General features: G+C 40.6%; 1 long non-coding RNA gene across 1 annotated transcript; it reads right to left on the bottom strand.

Moving 5' to 3' along the window:
* Positions 1-3,904: 3,904 nt before the first annotated feature.
* On the bottom strand, positions 3,905-4,933 carry LOC145508991 (uncharacterized). Its single transcript, XR_014055770.1, has 2 exons — positions 4,713-4,933; positions 3,905-4,095 (listed from the first exon to the last, which is right to left on the bottom strand). It is a non-coding gene; the product is annotated as an uncharacterized LOC145508991 (long non-coding RNA).
* Positions 4,934-21,818: the final 16,885 nt, after the last annotated feature.

The raw sequence follows: 21,818 nt of genomic DNA on the forward strand, positions 1-21,818 counted from the left end.
ATACACACAGTCAAAAGCTTTGGCATAGTCAGTAAAGGAGAAGTAGATGTTATTCTGGAACTCTCTTGCTTTTTCAATGATCCAACAGATGTTGGCAATTTGATCAATGGACATGAGGTTGAACAAGTTCCTGGAGTTGGTGATGAACAGGGAAGCCTGGCGTGCTGCAGTCTATGGGGTCGCAAGGAGTCGTACACCACTGAGTGACTGAACTGAACTGAAAAATTGTGTCAGATTATGAGATTACAGTTTGCATATTCATTACTTTCATTCTCTCTTACTTACCCTAAAATGTGCCATGAGAATATACCATACTTTGGAGAGGAAAGGGAAAAATAATGAATTTCTGTGGTCTTATTTCTAACTGCTGCCTTAAGCAATGGAAGATTCTGAATGTTTGAGACAACGAAAATCCTTAATTGCATCAAATGAATTGGCCTAAAAGAAATTGCATCTATTATACCTGGTGGAATGATTTCATCTCCCTTCCTGAAGAATGAGGCAGTTATTAAGCATAGATTGAATGTGGATTCAAGTTAAATCATACATTAATATTAAATTGTATGTCCTTAAAAATTTTTTAATTTATGAAATTTTTTTTTAGCAAAAAAGAATAATTAAATTGATTTCCACCATTGCTCAGAGAATATTCCCAGCTGCAGGCAAAATCCATTAGAAGAACATCTCTATTAGAATGAAACACAAATCCAGTGAACATTTATATGCAACATTTGGAAATTCATGCTTTAGGCTTATGGAAGTGATTCAAATGACTGCCTCTCATTAAATGTTGAGAGCAAAACCGAACTGATATGCCATTCTAATGAGCAACTCTCTCAACTGTTACAAAGGGGACTATAGTGAGTATCTCAAGCATTCAGCAGCATAAATCAATCATTACCTAAAGCAATGGAGTCAGGCTTAACCAGGAAATGCAAAGAATATATACATATAGCCACACTACCTAAAATGGAATCAATGGCTGCCATAATAAGATTATTTCGCTCACATTATTACTCCCACAGTATTACTTTACTTTTATTGTAATCAAATGGTGTAATATATTTTTAAAAGATTCTCATGATTGATTTTTAAATTGTGTATTTATTCTATGATGGAAGTTATTAAACACGTCTCAAAGAAAAACACTTTCTTTTTTCCATTTTGAATATTTAACCAAAAATTATCAGTTATTCTTAAAATTATTTCAATAATATCAAACCCAACTAGTCTGTAGAAAAAAAGGATAAAGATCAGTTAGCTCATATAAAGAGTGGTCAGATTATGACTTAATGACAGAGGAAGTTTATTGCATAAGTTTTTTAAGTAATACATTTTCATGTCAGTCAACAAAGAGAACTATGGAGGACAGTTCTCCCTAAAAGAATATAGGGAAGGAATGGAAGAGAAAGAGTAAGAATAATTTGACGGGTGTGACCACTGAAGGGAGTGGTAAGTGAGGGTAAATAAAGAAGTAATACTGTAAGTAAATATCCCTTTAAAGTGGAGGAGAATCTAGGCAGAGTGCTCAGGAAGTTGGCCCCTCTCCTCCTGCAAGTCTACCATCCTATATGCAGGATATGACCGTATCCAATTGTTTTACCGTTCTCTTTATTCTGGGGACTTTGCCCTTCCCATGTTTCATAATATCCACTAGAGTCGCTTCCTACCAGTGACTCGCAGAGTTTTCTCATTATACTTCATGTATGTCTTTCTGATGTCTACAAACATCTACCAACAAAGAAAACTATCAGAACCCTTAGGTCATCAAAAGGATACTTAAGGGGGCTCATTCTCGTGTTTTCCATTTCCAAGCATTCTTTCAGGCTTGAGGTGGTGATCAAGAGCGATGATTCAAACCTGTTAAAGTAGACATCATGGGGAAGCAGGGGCAACTTGGAGGAAGAATGCTGGAGGACATTGGGTGCCCATTGCCCCAACCCTACCACCAGACCCACTGTCTTCCCTTCACCACCATGCTCTCTGCCACAGGAAGCTGCCTTTTATTAACTTTATCACCCAGGCTTCTTTACCCTCTGGCTTCCATTTTGGTTTGGCTAAAAAGAGTTACCCACAGGAAAATTGGAATATAAAAGGAGAAATACTAATGGGCATTCCTGCCGCCTCTTACATGTTTTGGCACTCGACAGTCTTCATTTGAATACAAAGCTCCCATCACGACTAATCTTCCCAGGATCTAAATTCTTTCCAGATCCAGCATCACATTCTCTCTTATTGCCCCTTCAAGCCTTAAACAACCATAGCTTCCCCTATAGCCAGTCCCTGAAACTTCAATAGTCTTTGATCATTTAACGCCACCCACACCGCAGTATTTGTTCTGCTCATTAACTTCTCTTTGCTCAACCTACCAAGCGTGCCTTCTCTTTGCTGTCAGAACCCTGACACAGCCTGGAGATAGTTCTGCATTGCACAGCACAAACTTTTCCCTCACGAACTCGAAGAAGTTGAAGAATTGGTCACTCTAGACCAATGCTAGAACTGAAAATTACAACTCTGTAACATCTCTGCACCTTCTTCCACTGACCAGGATTCATCTACCTGAGAAATTTGTCAGAGATGATTGCAAATACCTACAACATTTGTCTTTGTGTCGTTGACAAAGAAGAGGATATTCCTAATAAAATACAGTGTGATAACAGTGCATATTGAAATAAACAATTACAAATATTACCCATAATCTTTAATCCCCTCAAAAATGTTAACGAAATAGTCCCTTTATGATCATTCTATGACAGTTCCCTATTGCTTTCTAGCAATATTATAAGTTGTATAAATTTGCTAATCTGCTTTTATTTATTTTTGGCTCCCTCACTGCACAGAAGCTACATGAAGGCCCATGTCTGTACTCATTATTGTGTATGCCTGGTGTCAGAGAAGAGTAAACCACAAAATAGTCACTCAATAAACAGTATTTGTGAATAAATTAAGAACTTTATTTTCGTCATTTCATGTAATTGTCCTTACCATCCTTCAATGAGTCCTGTATTACTATTAGTCTCATTTACAGATGAGGAAACATTATCAGAAAAGATAAGTACCTTGCCTAATTTCACACAGTTAGTAAGTAGTCAAGTTAGGACTGGAGCCTATATTTGTGTTATACTTTCCTGTTCTATTTCATGGAAGCTCTGAGTATGGTCGTAAATTAATTCAATTAATATTCATGTGAATACTTATTTTGTATCATACACTAGTTCTGGGAGCTAGGTATATTGCAGTAAACAAAAGAGAAAAAATCTCCTCCTTCATTGAGTTAGTCAAAATTAAAATTACAAAGGCAAATAATAGAAACAAATCAATAAGACATATAATAAAATACCCGAGTCATCATTTTTTGAAGAAAATTAAAACAGAGTAAGGGGATAGAAATAGTGAGTGGGTTACTATTTTACCTTGAATTGTCAATGAAGGCCACTTGGAGATTTGGGAGGTTGCTGGCCTATATAATATCTTTTGCGCACATCAGAAAAAAGGCAGACCTTCCTTCAGCCACTTGCAACCCTTCTTGTGAACCACCGTAGCTCTCTGCTTCCATGGCAATTACCACAGTCCGGCCTCTCATTTCTCACCTTAGGTTTTACTGCAGGAGTTTTCTGATTTGTCTGTCTACTCCTTTTGCCCTCTGCTTTCAGACCAAGCAGAGGCTGGATTTTGGGCTCCATTTCAATCTCTTTCAGACAACTTTGTATAGAGGTCAACTCAATGTGACAGCCTGTTTCAGGAGATGATGTTTGACTAAAGGCCTGAATAAAATGAGGGATCAAGCCATGAGAACATGGGGCAGAAAGAGCATTTTTTAATCCCTAAAACTAGAGCATGTTTGGTAGAGCAAGACCAGTGTGGTGGAGTGACCAAGAGGAAACAGTAGGAAACGGAGTCGATCTGGTGAGGACTTTGCATTTTATTTTAAGGGTAAGGGAAACCCATTAAAGTAGGGAGTTATGAATTCTCTCTCTTAACATGAAAAAACTCCTTTACTTAGGAGATAAGATTTGACCTGAAGATACGAAAATGAGTTGGAGTTGTCCCGTGCATAGAGATTCCATGTAGAAGAAATCTGCAAGGTTAGAGCATCTAAAAGAAACAAAAATAGTTAGGGAACGGAATCCTTGCTACTGAAAATTTCTAAAACAGATGAGCCTCAGCCACATCACCATAGAGGCTGGGACTACGTTGGTGGTTTGGCGGTTAAAAATCCAGCTCCCAATGTTGGAGACTCGGGCTTGATCCGTGTCAGGGAACTAAGACCCCACAGGCCGCAGAGCAACTAAGCCTGCACACCCCAACTAGAGAGCCCGCGTGCTACAGCCAAGACCTGATACATAAATAAATAAATAAAAATATTTATTCACAGCCAGGTGAATAAATATTTTTAAAGATTCATATACACATGAAAGGATTCTCGCAGAACACCTGCTTCACGCTAGCAGAGGACCTCAGACACCTAAAAATATAAGAAAGATCCCCATGCAAACAGGTAGGATGAAAGAAAAAAAGCAGGGAAAGGGAAGAGATGAGGAAGCAGGACAGGACTGTGCCCTGGCAAAAAGCTGAAGCGGGGGCGAGGTCCCTGCATCCGGAGAAGCCCTGTCCCCAGCGGGGGAGAACAGCTGGGCCGGAAGGGGAGCTGCAGGGGCTCAGAGGGGAGCCCAGCCCCGGGTCGATGGCAGAAAGGACGGAGGGAGACCTACTCAGATGTTCTGTGCCACAGCGCTGTGCGCCCCACCCCTACAACGAGCGACTGCCAGGGCGTACAGGGGGCTTGGGGCAGGAACTTAGGGTTTGGAGAGCAGACCCAGGGAGGGGACCGCTGTTGGCTGTGAGGGAACGGGAGTGAGGAGCTCCACAGCCAGGAATGCTGGCGGAGGAAGCCTGGACAGTCACCGAGGCCAAGAGCCCTTCCGAGTGATGCAGAAAGGGCGGGGTCACCATGGCAACATGTCTTCTTACGCTCCATCCCCGCCTCCACAAGCACTACGGAGGGCTCCCCCCAGAGCTGGCTCACCCACCCCAGTCATGGCCTCTGCCGCCCCACTTTCCCCAAAAAGGGCGACCCACTCACCCCAACCACCGCCCGATGGGCTGTCTCATTCTAACCGCTACCCAGCACTCTCCTGCCAAGGCAGCTAGCGCGTCTCAATCACTACCTCATCTCCTTTCCGCCCGACTGGCTCATGTGATTTGGGAACCTCTGAAACGGATTTTGGTGGGAGAAGCAAATGCAGAGGTGGGGATGAAACCAGAGCTCTGAGCCCTAGAGGCTGTGTGATTAAAGAAGAGCTGAAATCATGCTTCATGTGTCCACAGATGGTGAAGTGACACCTCCTAAATGTACAGCTTCCTAAGTTGAGCTCCGGTGAAACATATGAAAGAACAACTGCTCCTACAATTGGGAAAGGTCTGGCTTTAGCAGCTGTGGGTTCTGTGGTCAGTTTTGTTGTTGTTCAGTCACTCAGTTATGTCTGACTCTTTGCAACCCCAAGGACTACAAAACTCCAGGCTTCCCTGTCCTTGAATATCTTCCGAATTTTGCTCAAGCCCAAGTCCACTGAGTATATGATGCTCTCCAACCATCTCACCCCCTTGTACTGTAATTTTTTAAAAAACCTATTTATCTGTTTTTTCACGTTCTTTCTTCATATATTAGTTTTTTACTGCTGTAGATCAAACTTAGCAGCTTAACACAGCACACATCTGTTATCTCATATTTCCTGTGAGTCAGGAGTTCAGACAGCCTAAGCTACATCCACTGCAGGCCTGAACTTATGGATGTCTGCAAGTATTTTTGTCACATCTGGACACTTGGCTGAGGAAGGCTTCACTTAGGCTCACTTAAGCTGTTGGCAGAAGCCAGTTCCTTGTAACTGTGAGAATGAAGATCTCAGTTTCTTTCTGTCAACTGGAGACTGCTTCTTGCCACATGGCTCTCTTAATTCTTTAAAGCCTGCAAGAGAGAGAGTCTTTAGAATAGGTCTGCTAACAAAATAGAGCTTTATATAACAATCATGGGAATGCCGTCCCATCACCTTTGCCATGTTCCATTGTTTAGAAGCAAGTCACAGGTACCACTCACCCTCAAGTGGAGAGGATTATCTAAGGGTAAGAACATCAGGGGTTGGAAATAATTGGGGTCATCTTAAAGTCTGTTCTCCACAGTCTGCCCCTTGACCTCTAATGATTTATTGATACACCCCTCTCACAAGCAAAACACATTCACTCCCCTCCCAAGATTCTTCTTATACCATCCTGTCATAGAATCCTAACATAACGTCAGTCCAAAGCCAAAATTTCCATCTCTAAATCAGGTCCAGCTGAAGATGACAGTCTTGGAAGTAATTCATCAGGTATAGTTCCTGGGACATAATTCCTCTCCATCTGTGGATCTGTGAAACTAAAGAACAAGTTGTTGCTGTGCAGCCACCAAGTCATGTCCAACTCTTTGTGACCCCATGGACTGCAGCATGCCAGCCTCCCTGCCCCTCACGGTCCCGTGGAGTCTGCCCACATTCATGCCCATTGAACCGGTGATGCCTCCCAGCCATCTCATCCTGTCACCCTCTTCTTCTGCATCAGGGTCCTTTCCAGTTAGCTGGCTCTTCCCATCAGGTGGCCAAAGTACTGGAGTTTCAGCTTAAGCATCAGTCCTCCCAATGAATATTCAGGGTTGATTTCCTTTAGGATTGACTGGTTTTAACTCCTTATGGTGCAAGGGACTCTCAAGAATCTTCTCCAAAAAAATTAAAAAAAAAAAAATCTTCTACAACACCACAGTTCAAAAGCAATTCTTCGGTGCTATCCCTTCTTTATGGTCCAGCTCCCACATCCACACATGACTACTGGAAAGACTACCTCAACTGCCTTGACCATACAGGCAAGTTTTCTACCCCCAATTTCCTCCAAGAAGCATCTTCGCTCTATGAATACGGAGACTAAGCCAATCTTGTTCAGCATTTTATGGTCAAGAAAGCACTAGATCTAACTCACAGAAAATGTTTAGTAAATGTCCCTGAATAATTAATTCCTAACCAAAATGTCAGCAAGCAGAGCATGGTCCTGAGGTTTGATAAGGACCCAGAAACAGAGAATACGTTCAAGACTGAGAAACAAATAATCAAAACTAGAAAACAATAGTTTGAATATGAAATGAAGAAGAAAAAGAAGGAAGGAAAGAATGGAAGGAGGGAGAGAGGAGAGGCTGAAAGGAGGGAGGGAGGGGAAAAAGAAGAAAGGAAGGCAAAGCATAGCAGGATCAGAGTGTGTGATCAGAACAAGACCAGTAACAGAGGATGCAACTGAACCAGGTACTTATTTCATTAATTCATCTAATAGACCCTTATAAGCATTATAACGATTTTATAATGCTAAAAATTGTGGTATCTGAGATAAAATAATATACCAGATACAGTCCCAGCACTCAAAGAGCTAGTCTAATGGGAGATACAAAATGTAAGATGATCAATACCAAAATTAATAAACAGAGGGCTAATGAGATACATGGGGAAAATAGCTACTCTTGTGTGAGGGTGTGTCAGATAAATTGTCCCCAAAGATATCACCTCTAAATGTAGTTCTAAAGATAAGCAAGATTTAACTCAGCAACTGCTATCTGGATTATGCTGGAAAGGGGAAGGAAAGATGATATTTTAGGAAGAGAAGAAAAATACATGTTAAAAAACCAACAGTGCAAATGAGCATGTTACATTCAGACAACTAAATTTTTTTTAAAAAAGTATTGGAGAGCAGAGCTCGATGATAAAAAGTGATGAGAATTGAGACTGCACACTTGATGAAGGTGACTCAGATTATAATATGAAATCTGAACTTTATTTTTAGTATAATGGAGAGCTGTTAAAGAGTTTCAAGTAAGAAAATTAAAAAATCAAACTTACGCTTTAGAGAGATCATTATGACTAATGCGGAAAACCAACTGGAATGAATAAGGCCTAAAGACAGACAGGTTAGCTATGAGACTGTTACTTCTGGAACCTAAGAAACAGAGGAAGTTGGAAAAGGCAAAGAGCACAAACAATTGAGTAACAGTGAGTAGAGCTGGGGTTTAGTTGCATGTTGGGATCAGGGGAGATCTGAGAGAAGATATGGATGAGGGCCAGTTATCTGTTTTGGAAACTGATTGAACAGTGGCACTATGTGCCAAAGTAGCAAATAAAGCAAGAGAAAAGTTTAGGGTCGAGATAGGATGGAGGTGAGCCAAGCTAGAAAATTTTAGTTTTGAGTTGCCTCTGGGAATTCCAAGTGGAGAAGGCTTGAAGGCAATCAGTTGTACGTGGCTCTGGAGCTCAAGAAAAAATGTTGATCTAGGGTTGTTCATATTTCCCTAACTGAGAAAAAAGATTGGCCACAGAGTTCAAGGACTAAAGAACGACCGGCAATGGAAAAGTGAAAGAGGAGTGCTGTCTGCTACACAATTCAGAGGAATTTGGAGACCAGAAAAATTCAGCAAAATGTTTTCTAAATATTTGTCACAAATTTTCTCATCTAATCTTACACATTACAGTGTGTAAAACATCAGTGAAGATTTCCAATCAGACATGTCAAAATGTGTTTATCTCTGCTCCTAGTGGAAATAATGCATATTAGAATGTCAAAACTATTTTTTTAAGGTTATAAATCCCAAGAACAAATGAAAAGTGAGTGGAGGTGAGAGTAACTGAAAAATGTCAACAAATATTAACAAGTTGAAAGCAAATAGTGAGGTGGCAACTGACTTAGCAAGTAAAAAACAGTTGAAACATAAAAATTTACAGTTTTGGAGACAAGCTGAAAAGTGGGATTTTCCATGTAGATCATGGAAGATTTGGAACTTGAGACACTGGACATACTGGTTGGCCCCAGTGAGGTGAGAATTAGTTGAAAAATCTGCATATGGAGTAATCAGATGCCTTCTTGCTATTCAGGCTCCTCCTTACCATACACAGCCAGGTTAATACCACTTTCTAGCTTGTTTAGGAAACCAGACGTTTAGTCTCTGAGAAATTGATTCTGAAAGACACCAGACTGTAGACACCAAGAGCAATGGAGTGTGATGGTGCTAAAGTGAAGACACATTTCTGAATAGTACTTTATTATAAACTTTCCAGCAGTATTCTATCTTTAAGTAATACAGAAGCAATAATTTAATACATTAAATTTTCTGAATAAAAGACTATTAAACCATTCAAGAAACCATCCTTATGCATTTTTTTCCTGTTTTTCAAAGGAGGTAGAAATATCTAAAACTATTCTGGTTTTTTGACACCAATGTGCCTGTGGACGTGCTCTTTCCTAGCAAGGTAAGGGAAAAGAAAGACACTAAGGTTGAAATCAGCATCTCTACAGCAAAGCCTTTTGCTGACTCTTTCAGGACTATTAGTGACAATGAAAAGATCATCAGAGACTGGAGTCCCAGAAAATTTGCATCTTCCTCTTGAATTCCTTTTCCTTCTACTGGGGGATTTTCCCAGTGGAAGGACCTGGGCATTTCTTCAAAGCAGAAGAGGTTGCCGGGGAGATGAGTGTGGAATGGGAGTCCATTCTTTCTCTTCTCTACAGGCTTCCCTGACTCAGCTGTTAGAGTCCCCACTGCATGAACTGTTTTGGACTCTTTCATACCAGATATAGAGTGCTGCTACATTGCCTTACAATTCCAAAGGCTGTCAAACCCCCATTTACCCAAAACTACCCCAGAGAAGCAAAGTATGAAAAAAATGTTTATTTACCTCTACCCTGCTACCTATAGTCTAGGTGGCCCCACCAACTCTTTCAAATCCAATTGTTTCACCCCTTTACTTCACTCCTGAAACAAACTAGCAGTATAATGGCCATGAAATTCTTCTCTAAAATCATGCCCCCCTTCATGGATCACAGTCTTGTTGTGGTGAAGGGGCTTGCATAACTCAATAAAGTCATGAGCCATGCCATGGACAGCGACCCAAGATGGACAGATCATAATAAAGGGTTCTGACAAAACATGGCCCACTGGAGGAGGGACTAGCAAACCACTCTAGTACTGAGAGTAACAGATAAGTTTGGTCTTGGAGTAGAAAATGAAGCAGGGCAAAGCCTAACAGAGTTTTGTTAAGAGAATACAGTGACCAAACAAACCCTCTTTCCCAACAAGCCGAGAGACACATCTACTCGTGGACATCACCAGATGGTCAACACCAGACTCAGACTGATGTGTTCCTTGCAGCTGAAGATGGAGAAGCTCTATACAGTAAAAACAAGACCTGCGGTTGACTGTGGCTCAGATCATGAGCTCCTTAATGCAAAACTTAGGCTTCAATTGAACAAAGTAGGGGAAATCATCAGGCTATGCAGGTATGAACTAAATTAAATTCCTTATGATTACACAGTTGAGGTGGTGAATAGATTCAAGGGATTAGATCTGATACACGAAGTGCATGAAAAACTATGGATAAAGGTTCATAACATAGTATAGGAGGCAGTGACCAAAACCATCCCAAAGAGAAAGAAATGTGAGAAGGCAAAGTGGTTGTCTGAAGAGGCTTTACAAATCACTAAGGAAAGTAGAGAAGTGAAAAGCAAGGGGGAAAGAGAAAGATATACCCAAATGAATGCAGAGTTCCAGAAAATAGCAAAGAGAGATAAGAAGGTCTTAAATGAGCAATACAAAGAAATAGAGGGAAACAATAGAATAGGAATGACTATAGATCTCTTTAAGAAAATTGGAGATGTCAAGGGAACATTTCATGCAAGGACGGGCACGATAAAGGACAGAAATGGTAAGAAGCTAACAGAAGCAGAAGAGATTAAGAAAAGGTGGCGAGAATACATGGAAGAAATATGCAAAAAATGTCTTAAGCACCAGGAAAATCATGATGGTGTGAACAATTACCTAGAGCCAGACAGCTTGGAATGTGAAGGAAAGTGGGCCTTAGGAAGCATCGCTATGAACAAAGCTAGTGGAGGTGATGGAATTCCAGCCGAGCTATTTAAAATCCTGAAAGTTGATGCTGTGAAGGTGCTGCACTCAATATGTCAGCAAATTTGGAAAGCTCAGCAGTGGCCAGGAGAAGGCAATGGTACCCCACTCCAGTACTCTTGCCTGGAAAATCCCATGGACGGAGGAGCCTGGTGGGCTGCAGTCCATGGGGTTGCTAAGAGTCGGACACGACTGAGAGACTTCACTTTCACTTTTCCCTTTCATGCACTGGAGAAGGAAATGGCAATCCACTCCAGTGTTCTTACCTGGAGAATCCCAGGGATGGCAGAGCCTGGTGGGCTGCCGTCTATGGGGTCGCACAGAGTCGGACACAACTGAAGCGACTTAGCAGCAGCAGCAGCAACAGCAGTGGCCAAAGGACTGTAAAAGGTCAGTTTTCATTCCACTCTTAAAGAAGGGCAATGCCAAAGAATGCTCAAACTATCCTACAACTGCACTCATTTCACATGCTAGTAAGGTTGTACTCAAAATCCTTCAGGTTAGGGTTCAGCAGTCCATGAACTGAGAACTTCCAGATGTGCAGCTGGATTTAGAAAAGGCAGAGGAAGTAGAGATCAAATTGCTAACGTTTGTTGGATCATAGAGAAAACAGGGGAATTCCAGAAAAACATCTACTTCTGCTTCATTGACTATGGTAAAGCGTTTGACTGTGTGGATCACAACAAACTGGAAAATTCTTCAAGATGGGAATACCAGACCACCTTACCTGCCTCCTGAGAAATCTGTATGAAGGTCAAAAAGCAACAGTTAGAACCAAACATGGAACAACAGACTGGTTCAAAATTGGAAAAGAAGTAGGACAAGGCTGTGTATCGTTACCCTGCATTTTAAATTTCTATGCAGAGTACATCATGTGAAATGCCAGGCTGGATGAATCACACGCTGGAATCAAAATTGCCAGGAAAATATCAACAACCTCAGAAATGCAGATAATAATATTCTAATGGCAGAAAGTGAAGAGGAACTCAAGATCCTCTTGAAGAGGTTGAAAGAGGAGAATGAAAAGGATGGCTTGAAACTGAATATTCAAAAAACTATGATAGTGGCATCCAGTCCCATCATTTCATGGAAAATAGAAGAGGAAAAGGTAGAAGTAGTTACATATTTTATTTTCTTGGGCTCCAAAATCACTGCAGGCAGTAACTGCAGCCGTGAAATTAAAGCATATTTGCTCCTTGGAAGAAAAGCTATGACAAACCTAGATAGCTTATTAAAAAGCAGGGACATCACTTTGCCAACAAAATCCATGTAGTCAAAGCTATTATTTTTCCAGGAGTCATGTATTGATGTGAGAGCTGAACCATAAAGAAGGCAGAGGGCCAAAGAATTGATGCTTTCAAAATGTGGTGCTAGAGAAGACTCTTGAGAGTCTCTTGGACTGCAAGATCAAGCCAGTTAATCTTAAAGGAAATCAGTCCTGAATATTCATTGGAAGGACTGATGCTGAAGCTGAGGCTCCAATACTTTGGCCACCTAATGGGAAGAGCCAACTCATTGGGAAAGATCCTGATGCTGGGAAAGACTAAGGGCAGAAGGAGAATAGGGTGGCAGGAGATGAGATGGCTGTATAGCATCACCAACTCATTGGACATGAATTTGAGCAAACTCAAAGAGATAGTGAAGAGTAGGGAAGGACAGGACTGGGGTGCTGCAGTCCATGCAGTTGCAAAGAGAGGGGCACAACTTACTGACTGAACAACGACATTGTGGTGTTTATTCACTCAGTCATGTCCAACTCTTTGTGACCCGAGGACTGTAGCCAGCCAGTGTCCTCTGTCCATGGGATTTCCCAGGCAAGATTACTGGAGTGGCTGCCATTTCCCGACCCAGGGACTGAACCCACATCTCCTGTGTCTCTTGCTTTGTCAGGCAGATTCTTTACTGCTGAACCGCTTGAGAAGGACAACAGCATCATGACACAGACTCAATCCCTGGCACTAGCTGTGTGCCCTCTGTGCCCTCAGGTGATTCAGCCACCCCCTGGCACTAGCTGTGTGCCCTCTGTGCCCTTGGGTGATTCAGCCACGGTTCTTGTTCCTCCTTGTTCTGCCTCACAGACCTGAAAGACAAACCCCATTTTTCATTATGGAGAATGAAACCCTTTTCCTTCATGAATTTCTCTTGCCTTTGTGTTTGAATATCCAATATCTTGATCACTTCCCATTTATTTCTTCATCCCTTTTCTTAGATACGTCCTTTGTTCCATTGTTTTCCTTTACCTCATTTGATCCTACAGGCAAGTCACTTAAGCTTTCTTATTCCTAATCATTTGCTTCTTAAATTGCATGCTCATGAAAACACACATACACACAGGAGTGCTCATTCCCTAACAGCAGTTTTACTGTTACCATGGAGACATATCGGTTTCTTATCAAGTGAGGGAGATGAATCATGACTTATGAAGATTTGTTTCACTTTATATTTAATTATTCCATTTTTAACATCTGTGGCAAAAGTGGATACTTTGTTTTCAATATATTTTCAGTTAAACTTTGTTTCTTTTGAAGACAGCATTTCTTTATCACTCCAAAACTGCAGTGTAACAGTCTAATGCTATTAGGGCTGTTGTACTAGTAATTTGGGCTTTCCTGATGGCCCTGTGGTAAAGAATTCACCTGCCAGTGCAGGAGGCGTGGGTTCAATCCCTGGGTCAGGAGGGTCCCCTGGAGAAGGAAATGCAGTATTTTTGCCTGGAAAATCCCATGGACATAGGAGCCTGCTAAGCTACAGTCCAGAGGGTGGCAAAGAGTTGGATACCACTTAGTGACTAAATAACAACAATTAATAAGTTGGTTTCTAAACAAGTTGATAAAGTTTAAATATGTATAAATTTTTGGTACTATCATATGCTGTGTGTTTATTAATCAATATACTCACCTGCAAAAGTATACATTATTATTAGGGATTCTTCTAATTAATCACTAGATATATGTGCCCATTCTTGCCTACCAACTCCTGTGATTCACTTAAATGAAGAAATTTGGGAAATATCACTAAATCAAAGTAGTATTCCAATAGCATTTACCAAGTCTTGGAGGCAATTCAATGTTTTTACATTTCTTTACATTTCTGGATCAGTTTTCAAAGCATTCACATATGTGACAGGGTATGAGCATTCAACCTGCTTTATTATAGATACAACTGTTTTGCTCATCTTTCTTTTCTGTGATGCATTAGAGAGATAGAATGCATATATTTCTTCACATTTCCTAAGAGTATTTGAAGTTTCAGATTTTTTTTTAATTTCAAAGAAATAAAGCATTTTTGTTTGATATTAATTCTAACTCTGAGTTTAAGGGACCAACAAAGCAAATGAAAGCAATGAAAACAGAGAATTTTGGTGGGAAGGTGTGTTCATGTGATAAAATAGAGGATATAGTGAGGGAGTCAGAAAGAAAGAGCAAGTCAGTTTGGGCTGGAGAATCTGAGGAAGAATGGTCTTGGCTTGAAACAAAGCAGGTAAATAGACCCAGCCAAGGACCATACTAAAGGTATTGTTTAGATCATGGCTTTACATGGCTCCAAGAACATATCCAAATCCCAGAGCCTTCATAAACTGAAAGAGGGGCCTCTAGGACAAGTAGGAGAATGGTAGTGAGAAAGCCTCTTGCCATAACTTTGGGGGCTAAACTGAATAATCTTCAGACCTTTGTCCTAGGATAGGTAACTTAGATGTGGGACACCAAGTTGATCATATATCGCTGACCTTCAGAAAAGCATGGTGCAGTGGGTTGTATAGATGAAGTCACAGAACAACGTGGTTGGGAGCACAGACTCGGGAGTGGAGGAGATGTAGACTCTCATTCTGTGTTTTTTCCCTTAGAATCTGGGTTAAACAAGTCACGTTTTATTTCTTTAAGCCTCTCTTTTTCCATCTGGAAAAAAGTAGAGAAAGAAGCTTTACAGGGTTGTTGCAATGATTAAGCAAGTTCAATCAAGTAGAGAACATAACCCAAAGCCTGAATCAAAGTAAGTACTCAATAAGTATTTTTGGTATCATTAGTTAAAGTAGAAAGAGATCAAGTGATTTGTTCAGGGTGATGTGTCCTGCTGGTAGCAGCAGGAGGGATCTTTCCACAGTACTTCTGGACCACCAAGAGGACATCCCTTCTGCAAACTGGAAGCATCACCGGAAAGCCTCCTTCAGGTTTTACCAACCTAACTGATGATGCCTAAGAGAGTACACTTGATTCATGTTTTCTCACATAGACTCAATCAAGAAAGCAGATTGTTTGCTCAGTCATTTCGCCTGCCTTCACCGAAAGAGTAATGTCTATGAGAATTAGAAGTATACAACCTGGAAGCCAAGGCCCTTTGTCATTTGTCCCTGAACTTGCTTATTAGAAATTTGTAATCATGATGTTGACTGGATGACACTAGTTCCTGTGTCTTGAGTCCTGAAGGCACAAAATTGCCAGGATTTTCACAAAATTCATCAGCCCTGTCAGGTATATTTTCCAGACATCTAATGAAAGAGATTTTTGTTTTGTTGGTTTCCTGTTTCCATTTGCTAGAATATGGCTATATGATAAACACTTCATCTTTTGATCACACTTCAAGTTTTATATATTCCATTTCATCTTAATCCAGTCTGTTGTAAACAAAGACAGATGTCCTTAAATATAATAGCAAAGTTATATATGTTTAGTTTTCTCTTCATCAGTAAGAGAAACTATTTCAGACTCAAGTCATGGAGTGACAACTATTATCTATTGCATGATTTTTATATCCCTTTCCCCTAACACAGATTCGGGGTGAAATAATACTTGTAAAATATAATTTGGAGTAATAAGGATATTTCCGCAAAGATTTTTCAAAGAAACATAAAATAAACATGAGGAGAAAATGTTCTAGGAGACAACAAAAAAGAATCACAGATTGAGAAACTGCGATGTAATTTTTTGAGTATTTGCATGGCACAACAGTAAAGAGAAGAAATTCTCAACAACAATTTATAAAGAATTTCACTTGTAACATTTGCATTATGTCAAGAATCCCTGTACTCCCATAGGATTTTACTTTGTAACTATGCTAAAACACTTACTACAGTGCAGTTTGAATTATATGCAATGTCTTCTATTCGAGAAGATATCTTATTTGACTTTGCATCTCTGTTTAAGCACTATCCTTAACACAGAGAAGGGTTTCAGTGAATGTTGAGGACTTAAAGTGAATTTAAAGAGGTTTTTAAAGTGTAGATTTTAAGAAAGTAATCCAGGAAGAATTGCTTTTGTTACAATACAATATGACATAACAGAAGAGCAGTTTTGAACTTTAGTCAACTAAATCACCTATGAGGAGTAAAAATACTCTGTGATTGTACATTTTGACTGAACAAAAATTGTTTTCAACAAATTCATTAATTATTCCCTAACGCATATACATGGCTAAACTTAAATAATCCATATGTGGTTTGTGACAGAGCAAGTATTCTTATAATATTAAGAATATGAGAAATTATATTTTTGATTACCAATGATGATAACTCAGGATAACTGTTAACACCTATTATTTGTTGAACACTATTCTAGGTGATTATGATGATTTCTGATATCAACTATCCAGAGTTTGGCCAAACTTCACAGGTTCAGAGGACAGTCCTAAACAAGACTATCCTTGCTTAAGACACCAGCACAACTTTAGAGGTCCTCAGATAGCTACAGAGGTCCTCAGGAGTCAGACTATACGGCCAAATTTAGGGATTTCCACTACCCCCTCAGATTTAATCTGCTAAGTTGCTTCAGTCATGTCCGACTCTGTGCAACCCCATAGACGGCAGCCCACTAGGCTCCCCCGTCCCTGGGATTCTCCAGGCAAGAATACCGGAGTGGGTTGCCATTTCCTTCTCCAATGCATGAAAGTAAAAAGTGAAAGTGAAGTTGCTCAGTCATGTCCGACTCCTAGCGACCCCATGGACTGCAGCCTAGAAGGCTCCTCCGTCCATGGGATTTTCCAGGCAAGAGTACTGGAGTGGGTTGCCATTGCCTTCAGGTTTAATAATTTGTTAGAAAACCTCAGACTTCAGAAAAGCTTAGCTACAGTTTTTTGAAGTAAAATCAGAACCAGCTAAGGGGAGAGACAAAGTCGGTGAGCTCTGGGAGGCATAAACATAAAGCTTTCATTGTTCTCTCTCCTTGGAGTCAGGACACAGCACCCTCCAAGTGTATCAGTGTGTGACAATACACCCAAAGCACTATACAATACCGAACATTAAGCGCAGAAAAGTTCACCTGAGCCCCAAGTTCAGTTTTTATTGGGGTTTCATCACATCAACATTATTGACTGAATTATTGGTCATGTAGCTGAACTCAGTCTTTCGTCCCTCTCTCCTCCTTAGAGGTCAGGTTAAACTCATGTGGTTCTAGGTCTTTCTACCAGCCTCTATCCTGAGTCTTCTCATTAGCTTAAAATATCTAGTGGTCCAACATAAGCATAAACTATCAGGGCCTACCAAGAACAACAAAGATTCCCCTATCACTAGAAACACTGCAAGGATTTAGATGCTACCTCCCAGGAACTATTTGAGCCAACAGGGAAGGTGGCTCGGATGGTAAAGTATCTGTCTGAAATGCGGGAGACCTGGGTTTGATCCCTGAGTTGGGAAGATCCCCTGGAGAAGGGAAAGGCTACCCACTCCAGTATTCTGGCCTGGAGAATTCCATGGACAGAGGAGCCTGGCGGGCTACAGACGAGTCAGACATGACTGAGCGACTTTCACTTTCACTTTCCTAGGAACCAGGGATAAAGGTCAAATTCTTTGTTATACATGAGGGATTTTTATGTTTTATCTAATATAATTCTTCTGTTTCATATATCCACCTGTTAAGGTAGGTGGTATTATTCTAGACATGAATAAATGTACTTTTGGAGAGCTTAAATAATTTTTTCCAAGGCTATATAGCTAATGTAAGTGAAAGCCAGGATTTGAAGTCATGTCTTCCTTTTTCTAACCCCTTTCCCCAAATTAGACTAATCTTTCACATGATTATGCCTCAAGTTCAATATTTATTAGTTACGTTATAATAATTTTCTATCTCCTATACTATAGTTACAAGGTTATATTTTCAATGGAAGAAAGACAATTTTGTACAAAAAACATTTAGCATGTTTCAATAATTATCCTCAAACTCAGAGGAGACAATGAAATGTTAAGGACAGTAATAGGCTTGAGTGATAATTTCTGCCAACTCATAATTAACCCCTAAATCTATGACCTTAGCCAAGTCACTTAGAGTCTCTGGGCAGTAGTGTATATCTGTGAATGCTCTCCTCTATTCCAGGATTGTTACAGAAGTCAAATAACAAGTGTGAAAGCAGTGGCCGTCTTCCCCAAATCCCTTATTTTCCTCTATTTTTCCATAACATTTAACATCTTGTTCCAAAACCATGTCATATGATGTAGATATGTAAGTTCTGTAATTAAACCAGTTTGTAAACTGCGTGGGCAGAGAGGCAGGTAACTAGTTTTTTAATGATCTAGCACAAATTTCTAAATTAGGTATGGTGGTAGGCTGCTGTCCATGGGGTAGCTAAGAGTCAGACACGACTGAATGACTTCACTTTCACTTTTCCCTTTCATGCACTGGAGAAGGAAATGGCACCCCACTCCAGTACTCTTGCCTGGAGAATCCCAAGGACGGGGGAGCCTGGTGGGCTGCCGTCTATGGGGTCGCACAGAGTCGGACACGACTGAAGCGACTTAGCAGCAGCAGCGGCAGCAGTAGTAGAAAATCAATTTTCTGGAAATATTATATACTATGGGCTTCCCAGGTGGTGCAGTGGTAAAGAATCTATCTGCCAATGGAGGAGATACAAGAGATGAGGGTTTGATTCCTGGGTCGGGAAGATCTCCTGCAGTAGTAAATAGCAACCCACTCCAGTATTCTTGCCTGGAAAATTCCATGGACAGAGGAGCCTAGCAGGCTACATCCCCTGGGTTGCAAAGAGTCAGACACAGCTGAGTGACTGATCACACACGCCAGCATGCATGCACGCCTATAAGTAGCAGTGAGCAGATTGAACTTTAACTTGTCTAATTCAATCATCCCACTGAGGAAAACTAATTAGAAGAAAAAATTTAATATATACATTGTCATTGTGTGAGTGTGTGTGTGTTAGCTGCTCAGCCGTGTCCGACTCTTTGCGATCCCATGGACTGTAGCCTAGGGAAGATAAAATTTTTAAAAATATTTTTTAATTATTGAACCAAGGGAGAAGGAATTTCAAAGCAGTCCTGTAATTTAGGTTATATATATATTATATATATAATAAATATATATATTAATATATATTAAATTTTATATAATTAATATATATTAATATATATATAATTATATATAATATAATATATTTATTATATATTATATATATATATATATATATATATATATATCCCCCACCAGGGAAGACATAGATGGCCGAGAGGTACATGAAAAGATGCTCAGCTTTACTAATCATCAGGAAAATGCAAATCAAAATCACAGTGGGGTAGCACCTCGTACCTGTCAGAATGGCTGCCATAGATAGACATTTACCCAGTAACTGTCAGAAGCAATGAGGTGGAAGAATGAGTGAAATATATGAGAGAGATCATGCTGTATGTGCTTAGTCCTCAGTCGTGTCGGATCCTTGGAAACTCCATGGAATGTAGCCCACCAGGCTCCTCTGTCCACAGGGCTTCTCTAGGCAAGAATACTGGACTGGGTAGCCTATCCCTTCTCCAGGGGATCTTCCCAATCCAGGAACTGAAACAGAGTCTCCTGTATCGCAGGCGGATTTTTTACCAGCTGAGCTACAAGGGAAGTCTGTGAAAGAGATTAAGAGGTACAAATTTACAGTTACAAAATAAATGAGTTACAAGGATGACATATACCATGTGGGGAATATAGTTAAAGATAATGTAATATCTTTATTTTGGGGGGCTACAAAATCAGTGCAGATGGTGACTGCAGCCATGAAATTAAAAGACGCTTGCTCCTGGGAAGAAAAGCGATGACCAACCTAGACAGTATATTAAAAAGCAGAGACATTACTTTGCCAGCAAAGGTCCTTCTAGTCAAAGCTTTGGTTTTTCCAGTAATCATGTATGGATGTGAGAGTTGGACTATAAGGAAAGCTGAGTGCTGAAGAATTGATGCTTTTAAACTGTGGTGTTGGACTCTTGAGAGTCCCTTGGACTTCAAGGAGATCCAAAGGAAATCAGTCCTGAATATTCATTGGAAGGACGGATGCTGAAGCTGAAGCTCCAATACTTTGGCCACCTGATGCAAAGAACAGACTCATTTGAAAAGACCCTGATGCTGGGAAAGATTGAGGGCAGAAGGAGAAGGGAATGACAGAGGATGAGATGGTTGGACAGCATCACTGACTCGATGGACATGAGTTTGTTATGTCAAAGTCGTTAAGAAAGTAAACCCGAAGAGTTATCATCACAAGGAAAAAGTATTTTTCAGTATAGTGAAAATATATTTTGGATTCTTTTTCTTATTTTTTAATTGAAGTATAGTTTATTTACAATAGTTTCTGATGCACAGCCAAGTTATACATATATGTGTGTGTGTGTGTGTGTGTGTGTGTGTGTGTGTGCGCGCTAAGTCACTTCAGCTGTGTCTGACTCTTCACCACCCTATGGACTTTATGTAGCCTCTCAGGCTCCTCTGTCCATGGGATTCTCCAAACAAGAATACTGGACTGGATTGCCATTTATTTCCTCCTCCAGGGGATCTTCCCAACCCAGGGATCAAATCCACATCACTTTTGCCTCCTGCTTGGGAGGGCAGGTTCTGTATCACTAGCACCACCTGGAAGTAACTTCTCCTCCAGGGGATCCTGTTTCTATTTTGCACATATTCATTCATTAAGGATAGCATTCTCTAGGTCCATCTATATTGCTGCAAATGCCAACATTTCATTCTTTTTATGGCTAAGTAGTATTTCATTGTGAATATATATCACTCATCTTAATCCAGTTGTTTTTCATGGACACTTGGGTTGTTTCCATATCTTGACTATTGTGAGTAGTGCTGCTACAGACACTGGGATGCATGTATCTCTTTCAATTATAGTTTTTGTCATCTCCTGGTATATACCCAGGTGTGGAATTGCTGAATCATAATATAGCTCTATTTTTAGTTTTTCAAAGAATATCCATACTGTCTTCCGTAGTGGCTGCAACAATTTACATTCCCACCAACAATGTAGGAGTATTTCCTTTTCTCCACACCCTCTCCAACATTTATTATTTGTAAGGGGCTTCCCTAGTAGCTCAGTTGGTAAAGAACCTGCCTGCAATGCAGGAGACCTGGGTTCGACCCCTGGGTTGGGATGATCCCCTGGAGAAGGAAAGGCTACTCACCCCAGTATTCTGGCCTGGAGAATTCCATGGACTGTACAGTCCATGGGCTCACAAAGAGTCGGGCACGACTGAATGACTTTCACTTTCACTTTTCAAGACATTTTTAAAAATTGTATCTATTTTTGGCTGTGCTGTGTCTTTGTTGCCACACGCAGGCTTTCTCTAGCTGTGGCGAGCTGGAGTTATTCTCTAGTTGCAATGCACAGGCTTTTCATTACAGTGACTTCTCTTGTTACCGAGTACAGATGGCCTCAATGCACACAGACTTCAGTAGTTGTGGGGTATGGGCTCAGTTGTGGCTTGCAGACTCCAGAGTGTAGGCTCAGTAGTTGCAGAGCATGAGCTTAGTTGCTTCCCAACATGTGGGATCTTCCCAGGCCAGGGATTGAACCAGTGTCTCCTGCCTTGGCAGGCAGATTTGTAACCACCAGACCACCAGGGAAGTCCAATTTCCAGACATTTTTGATGATAGATATTCTG

Source organism: Giraffa tippelskirchi, chromosome 6, assembly GCF_054371585.1.
Source record: "Giraffa tippelskirchi isolate mGirTip1 chromosome 6, T2T-mGirTip1v1.2.pri, whole genome shotgun sequence".
In the NCBI taxonomy this organism is placed as follows: Eukaryota; Metazoa; Chordata; class Mammalia; order Artiodactyla; family Giraffidae; genus Giraffa; species Giraffa tippelskirchi.